Here is an 8,553-nt window from a genome sequence, read left to right on the forward strand (position 1 = left end):
GTGGACTTGTTGCAGGACGGTCAACAGGAAAACATGTAAGAACGTCTATGCGCGTTATAGGCGAGTTAAGATATGATTCTGATCTGACATGCGACAATAGACTAATGATGGGGTTACTGGAGTAATAACCAATACGCAACAATTGGTGGGATTGGCATTGCTTAATTACATAGCCTGACAACATAGAAATCTCTAACTGTAAACCAATTCAATAAACCAATAAGGTAACATTGGTACAAGTGATATCAATCAATGAGTGAACACTTTAAACAGTGGTAGAGTTGGCATTGTTAAGTTGCATAAGGTGATAACATTAAAGTTGTATCGGTTAATAAGCCGATAGGGAATCATTGGTAAGGGTGGTGTCAATCAATGAATCAATAGTTTAACAGTGGTGGGGTTGGCCTTGTTTAATTACATAAGCTGATAACATTAGAATTGTGTCGTTGAATAAGCCGATAGGGAATCATTGGTAAGGGTGGTGTCAATCAATGAGTCAAGAGTTTAACAGTGGTGGGGTTGGCATTGTTTAATTACATAAGCTGATAACAATAGAATTGTGTCGTTTAATAAGCCAAAAAGGAATCATTGGTAAGGGTGGTATCAATCAATGAGTCCAGAGTTTAACAGTGGTGGGGTTGGCATTGTTTAATTACATAAGCTGAAAACATTAGAATTTTATCGGTAAATAAGCCGATAGAAATCATTTGTAAGGGTGGTGTCAATCAATGAGTCAACAGTTTAACAATGGTGGGTTTGGAGTTGTTTAATTACATAAGCTGATAACATTAGAATTGTGTTGTTTAATAAGCCGACAGGGAATCATTGGTAAGGGTGGTGACAATCAATGAGTCCAAAGTTTAACAGTGGTGGGGTTGGCATAGTTTAATTACATAAGCTGATAACATTAGAATTGTATCCGTAAATAAGCCGATAGTAATCGTTGGTAAGGGTGGTGTCAATCAATGAGTATTTTCAAATATTCAAATATTTGTACACTTATAGTCTTGAAAGGATATGGTATGTTTGACAGTAAACACTCATCTTATTTGAATCTTTTCTGCAACTTCTTTTTCTGGAATCGAGGACTAAAATTATGGCAAAAAATAGTCAGACCGGTCTAAATTACAATGGCCAAAAATATACGCTTCTTGATGTTTTATTGATTGTGTCACCAAGGCAAACTCAACATTGGCGTTGGACAAATAGTTCACTGGAAGTAGTAGGGCTTATACGCGTGCAAACTTTTTTGAAATTTCGTGCGAAGCCGCAGGTAACTGCTAGTAATCTATGTACAGTTGGCCATATACAAAGTGTCTTTCTTCACATGATTTAATAACAACCATAGTTGTCCAGAATGCTAACTCGCTTGTCACACCTGCAAAAATGTAATCTAATGTAACTTCAATTATTTAAACTGCAAATTAATTCATTATTTAGTTTAAAACATCAATATTCGGCATAATTGTTTAATTTTAAATTTCTTCTGGTGTTTCACACATAGAAATCAGATAGGGCATTATACTTTAAACTGCAGACTCTCAAACACAGATAGTGTATGACGTCACGTATGTGCTAACATAATGAGTGAGCTTATTTATCTAACCAGAAAAACAGAACATCAGATGTAAGGTTCAGTGTAAACATCAGATACTTGATCAATACCGGATAGGAGGAGAGTGGGGCCTGAGACTGTTGCAAGTCCAAGTCAGCCTTGTCCCGGCGATGCCGATGGCGTCATGTTGACATTTTGCAACCGCTATCCGACTTTTGCCCGTTTTATTGCTCTTACATCTCTTATTGAATTGTTCACGAACTAGAAGTACTTGAAGTTGCGAAGGAGTACATAAATTTTATCTAAGATGATAAACGAATCTCCGCAGATTTTATCGAGCTTTTCTAAAAGAATCGCTATCAAACAATAATTCAACTTTATTTATAGACTCGCTTCTTTATTCAGTTCCACCCACTCATTATCGAGCTTCTGTGGTAAAGCAATACATAAATAAATGTTACGGCAATGGAAAAGTATGAGGAAAGATGAGTGTATAAGTATGCCCAGTTTGGTCTTCTGTTATGTCCATATAGGATGGATGGATTTAATTACAGACTTTATGCAACTGCTTCTGGTCTCGTAATTTGGATTTATTCCACCTGCAGTCATATCACTTCACGTCACAACCCTAACCCTAATCCTTTGAATGATCACCCTGAGACCAAATCTTAACAGATGACCGTGAGTGATATACACTTGATTCTTCTATTTAACAGTTTTTAGAGTAGAATCTCTATCCCACTAAGGCCTTTCAAATTCTTTTACGATTGGAACCATGAATAGCAATCTATCGTACGATCATGATTGCACCATGCCAATCTCTTTCACTCATCCTAATCATCAAATTGTATGACCAAAACTAGCACCAGGTTGGTCGTTCGGTGTGCATGCTTGCGACCCATTACCAATTTTGAATTACTTGTTGCGCTCATAAAACTGACGATGTAGGTTGTCATTCCTCGTAAGGGTAGTACTCATAAATTACGTTTCCTGCATTCTGCTCAGTTATAACTGAGTATCTTGAGGCCCTTGCGACCAATAGGTTACGTAAAATTTGTGCGCCGAGCGAAGTTTTCCTTACATCAAGCCTATGACGCAAAACAGTGTCTCCTCACGGCTTTCCCAGTTGTTTTATCGTGTGTTATTTAGTCAGACTCCGGTACATCATCTCATTTCTTAACGCCTTTCCATACAAACTATACGCAGTTTAATAATACAATGCCACTTATATTCTCATTTTGTTTAATAATCGCGGATCATGCGGATGCCTTATAATCAAGGATAAAGAGTATACGTAACGATAATGCAACTGTGTTCGGCCGGATTAGTTCTTTTTTATTTTTCGAATAGTTTTTTACCACAGCTCTTTAGGATACCTTTGCTAAGAACAGGAAAGAAATGGTTATAGTAATCAATTCCATTCAATATCTGTTCAAGATAAAAGTATGAAATTTATACAGTATGTATCTAAAAAAAATGATTGAAGGGAGTGAAATTTTTTATCTTAAAATGATTACTTAAGTAACATTTTATTAAAATCATGTAAGTAGAGAAACTGTATTTAATTTTTTAAATGTAATTTCCTAAAGCCGTTATGTTGTAAAAACAAATCAGTACCTAAAGCAATAATGCATGCTACTGTACTGTAAAAAATCATATTCTCAAACTCAGCCATTTTCCTCGGTCTACTTTGAATGCCTATAGTCCTCGTGGAGTTTAAAAAATACTTTTCTGGGAAATTATCTTAAAGGACTATGAATGTGAAATTAAACATAAGTTAACCTATCAAATACCGATGCACCACTTCTCAATCGACCGTACTATTTCATCTGAATCGGAAGCAATCGCATTGTCTGCCGCAAATCGGTTTTGTTGGCTGAGCGTCAGCGAAGTTTATCACTCGAGGAGTTGGAAAACTTTAATTTCTGTCTATCAATTTGTCTGTGCGCCCAATATCTCGAAATCGAACTTGTCTGTAGACTTGAAATTATGAATGCAGCTTCATTTCTACAAGAGTTTTCCATTTCTATGATTTAAATGAGGAACACTAAATTCGATGATGGTGCATATCACGCCATAGGATCTGGCTGAGCGTTAGCTAATATTTTTACATTGTTTTTTCTAGGTAACCATGAATTTCAACGAGAAAGCAGCAGAAGAACACTGTTAACACATGTATCCTAGCTATCCCGACATATAGAACAATATTTTGTTGTGATTAAGAGCGTAGACATTTATTATTTAAACACTGATATGAAACCCAACTTAAGGAACACAAAGTGAATGTATCATGTGGCAAGATATCCCGAGCATAATTTTATCTGTAGATTTGAAATATTATTTGAAACTTCAATTATACATAGACCAGAATGACTTGTATGATGTTGCATATTCAGCTATAGAATTTGGCTGAGCGTCATTGTTGACTATCACTCTGTAGGCACAATTTCTCTTTCGTTTGGCGGAAGATATAAGATTTCTTTAAGTTTGTATGTCTTCCTATTTGCCAAATGATATGACTTTATAGACTTAAAACTATGCATTGAACCTCAGCGAACGCTGTTATACAACGTGTGGTGTGCATAAATTTACGTACTCCTACCTTGTTTACAATATGATCTTATAACTTCGTATTGGAATAATCATCAGTAGTATTAGGAAATCTTTACGCAAATTTGTTTTGATAAATACATTATTTACTTACTTACTGCCGTGGCTCCTGGTACACAAGGTGGTACTTTGCCTCGCCAACACACTGCCTCCAGATCTCTCTATCCATTGCCTCTTCTTCCCTTCTTCCCAGTTTTCTTACGTCTCTTCTGATCTGGTCTCGCCATCTCAACTTGGGCCTTCCTGGTGGTCTTAAAATACATAAATCATAATAAATACATCACTAACTTATTTTAATATTTTTTTATTGTTATTTCCTTATTTACAAAGTCCAAAATTAGCAAGGGTGTCCTTTAGAGCAATAATTTTGTTCGTATATTCCTGTTAGAATATTGGTCCACTTCATTGCAGAGGGAGAAAACGTGTAGGGGTAGAGTAGTAACCACAGTTCGCCGGATATTGACACAACCCATGTATTGACTGATGTTACACACATGTCGCTGTACTGCTGGGTTTAGAACTTACAAATACTTTGAAGCGATGTTTGAGAAACAATTAACCGAATGAGTTTGCTTAGGACACGTTGTCAAGTATGAACATTTATTTATAAAAATGTACTACAAATCACAGTAAACGTTAACTTGCCACAAATAATAATTTGAAATTAAACAAATATAAAATTTACGATTACGCCCTTATCAATATAATCTATAAATGGATCTATAAACGTGAACCTATCATGCTCATTGTTTCGGAAAAATATAAAATTGCCTTTCCTCTTAACTCACCAACTTTAAAAATTGAGATTCCTGAAAAATATGACACTTTGATGATTTTGAAATTCATTATTACTCTCTACAATCATATTAGCAAATATTTAATATACATACTAATTTTACAAATATTTTATGAAAATTGGTAAAAATCCAATTAGTCTATAATTTTTAAACACTAACACATTTCCTATTCTCCAAAAGAAATGCTGTTGGTGTACTTAATGTATTAAGATATTAAATATAAAATGTGCAAAAATTTCAAAAGGATGAGAGACCGTTGAAATTCAAAATACATATTTAAAATGTATATCTTTTATTCAGTATATTAATACATTTCCCAGATAAACTTGTAAAATATCTGATGATCTTTCAATTGCGTACAATATTTGTATGAAAGTTATAAGTGAAAGCTTAGAAACTTTTTAATAATTTAATTAGGCATTTTTAAGTTTTATAATCTATTTTGTGTGCAAGTGGCTTACTAGAAAAAACCTGTTATATGATCTAAAACATGTCTGGTTTACGAGACTCTGTGACTGTATAATGAGCTGTATTGTCAATCAGTGTAGGAACAGGTTCAGTCTGCAGACGAGTGGGATAGCCAAGGTCCTGCTGCTGTAACTGGGTCGCAGGGCCGGAACTGAGGAAACCGTTGTGTATGTGGGCGAGGGTTACAGCAATCAGTCAGCAACAGCATCCAGAGTGTCCTGGAACTCCTGGATTGTTCCTGGCGCCCCTGCAATCTTACTCAAGTAAACACGACTGCAAATGGTGTGGAAATGAAATCTCCTTAAAGAGGAGGACTACGCCCTATCTGCGTTATGTTAAGTAACTGACAAGATATTGTGTTGTGATGTAATAGAAACTTAATGTTTAGTAAATATTGTGTTTTATGATTTGGCACCTGAAGAAGGAGACAGATTCTAGTTCTCGAAACGTCACATCGTTTTTTCTTGTAACCCATAACGATTGCAAATATCCGTAATCTTATTAGCTTTTAAAATTTTCTAACAGCATTATAAATATGTTTTTTTAAAGTTATTTGGTTTTTGTTTACCTTTTCTTTATATAGCATTATTTTTATTCTTTAACAGGCTTAAGTGTTGTGGATATTGAGTCGTCTTTTGCATTTATTAAAAAAAAGTAACCAAAGCCAAAAGTGCTTTTATATTGTTTTAAAAACAATTAAATTAAGGTGAAATCATATTTTTATGTGAAAATTCCAATTTACAGGTTTTAAACCATACATTTTATTTTAATCTTTTTATAAAACACGTTTTTTACATATAAGAAATAAATATGTTAAAACTACCTTAAATAGGACATAAAACTATTTTATAATTTATTGTGTTTGTGGATAAAATTTGTAATATTCCAGCAAAATACTTTCGTATATCAATATTCGTAATTTAAAAGAAATTTTTACGAGGAATAAACAATTTTATAATATGTTATTCTTTCAATAACGTATTAACGTATATTTGGATAGCAAAGTCTTGTTGTTCGTAACTAAACTGAAAGTTAAAGACATACTGAAAAATGAGGTAACTAAATGCCATATGTACCATGAGGTAATTTTCAGGAACATTGCTACGATTCAAATTAGCAAAATACCAAATCCTAATTTACCTTGAACAGTCATCCTTCTTACTCCAGCCCCTGTTCGGATCGAGTTCCTGCCCAAGGATGTTGTCAAGATGACATTGTGGCTAGGGTAGAGGTACCGAGTAGACCGTGGCCTACAATCTCAGAGCAAGGAGAGCGTCTTGCGGTGGTCTCAATGGCACGACACCGGCCAACATACTCAGAGCAGGCGATATCGACAACAGAGGAAGGTCACTAGGTCAGAAAAATGAACATCTTGTACGTGTTGAGGTCTTTCTAAATGTATGTCTTGATGTTGTAAGTGATGGTACTCAGCAGCCGATATCGATAACACAGAGGAAGGTCACTAGGTCAGAAAAATGAACATCTTGTACGTGTTGAGGTCTTTCTAAATGTATGTCTTGATGTTGTAAGTGATGGTACTCAGCAGCCGATATCGATAACACAGAGGAAGGTCACTAGGTCAGAAAAATGAACATCTTGTACGTGTTGAGGTCTTTCTAAATGTATGTCTTGATGTTGTAAGTGATGGTACTCAGCAGCCGATATCGATAACACAGAGGAAGGTCACTAGGTCAGAAAAATGAACATCTTGTACGTGTTGAGGTCTTTCTAAATGTATGTCTTGATGTTGTAAGTGATGGTACTCAGCAGCCGATATCGATAACACAGAGGAAGGTCACTAGGTCAGAAAAATGAACATCTTGTACGTGTTGAGGTCTTTCTAAATGTATGTCTCGATGTTGTAAGTGATGGTACTCAGCAGCCGATATCGATAACACAGAGGAAGGTCACTAGGTCAGAAAAATGAACATCTTGTACGTGTTGAGGTCTTTCTAAATGTATGTCTTGATGTTGTAAGTGATGGTACTCAGCAGCCGATATCGATAACACAGAGGAAGGTCACTAGGTCAGAAAAATGAACATCTTGTACGTGTTGAGGTCTTTCTAAATGTATGTCTCGATGTTGTAAGTGATGGTACTCAGCAGCCGATATCGATAACACAGAGGAAGGTCACTAGGTCAGAAAAATGAACATCTTGTACGTGTTGAGGTCTTTCTAAATGTATGTCTCGATGTTGTAAGTGATGGTACTCAGCAGCCGATATCGATAACACAGAGGAAGGTCACTAGGTCAGAAAAATGAACATCTTGTACGTGTTGAGGTCTTTCTAAATGTATGTCTCGATGTTGTAAGTGATGGTACTCAGCAGCCGATATCGATAACACAGAGGAAGGTCACTAGGTCAGAAAAATGAACATCTTGTACGTGTTGAGGTCTTTCTAAATGTATGTCTTGATGTTGTAAGTGATGGTACTCAGCAGCCGATATCGATAACACAGAGGAAGGTCACTAGGTCAGAAAAATGAACATCTTGTACGTGTTGAGGTCTTTCTAAATGTATGTCTTGATGTTGTAAGTGATGGTACTCAGCAGCCGATATCGATAACACAGAGGAAGGTCACTAGGTCAGAAAAATGAACATCTTGTACGTGTTGAGGTCTTTCTAAATGTATGTCTCGATGTTGTAAGTGATGGTACTCAGCAGCCGATATCGATAACACAGAGGAAGGTCACTAGGTCAGAAAAATGAACATCTTGTACGTGTTGAGGTCTCTTTCTAAATGTATGGCGATGTTGTAAGTGATGGTACTCAGCAGCCGATATCGACAACACAGAATAAGGTCCCTAGTTCAGAAAAATAAACATCTTGTACGTGTTTAGATCTCTCTCAATGTATATCTCGATGTTTTAAGCATGATGTAAGTGATGGTACTCAGCAGCCGATATCGTCAACATAAAAAAGGTCCCTAGTTCAGAATAATAAACATCTTGAACATGTTGAGGACTCTCTCAATGTATATCTCGATGTTGTAAGAATGATGTAAGTGATGGTACTCAGCAGCCGATATCGATCAACATAAAAAAGGTCACTAGGTCAGAAAAATGAACATCTTGTACGTGTTGAGGTCTCTCTCAATGTATATCTCGATGTTGTAAGAATG

This window comes from Homalodisca vitripennis, chromosome 6 (genome assembly GCF_021130785.1).
Source record: "Homalodisca vitripennis isolate AUS2020 chromosome 6, UT_GWSS_2.1, whole genome shotgun sequence".
Classification (NCBI taxonomy): Eukaryota; Metazoa; Arthropoda; class Insecta; order Hemiptera; family Cicadellidae; genus Homalodisca; species Homalodisca vitripennis.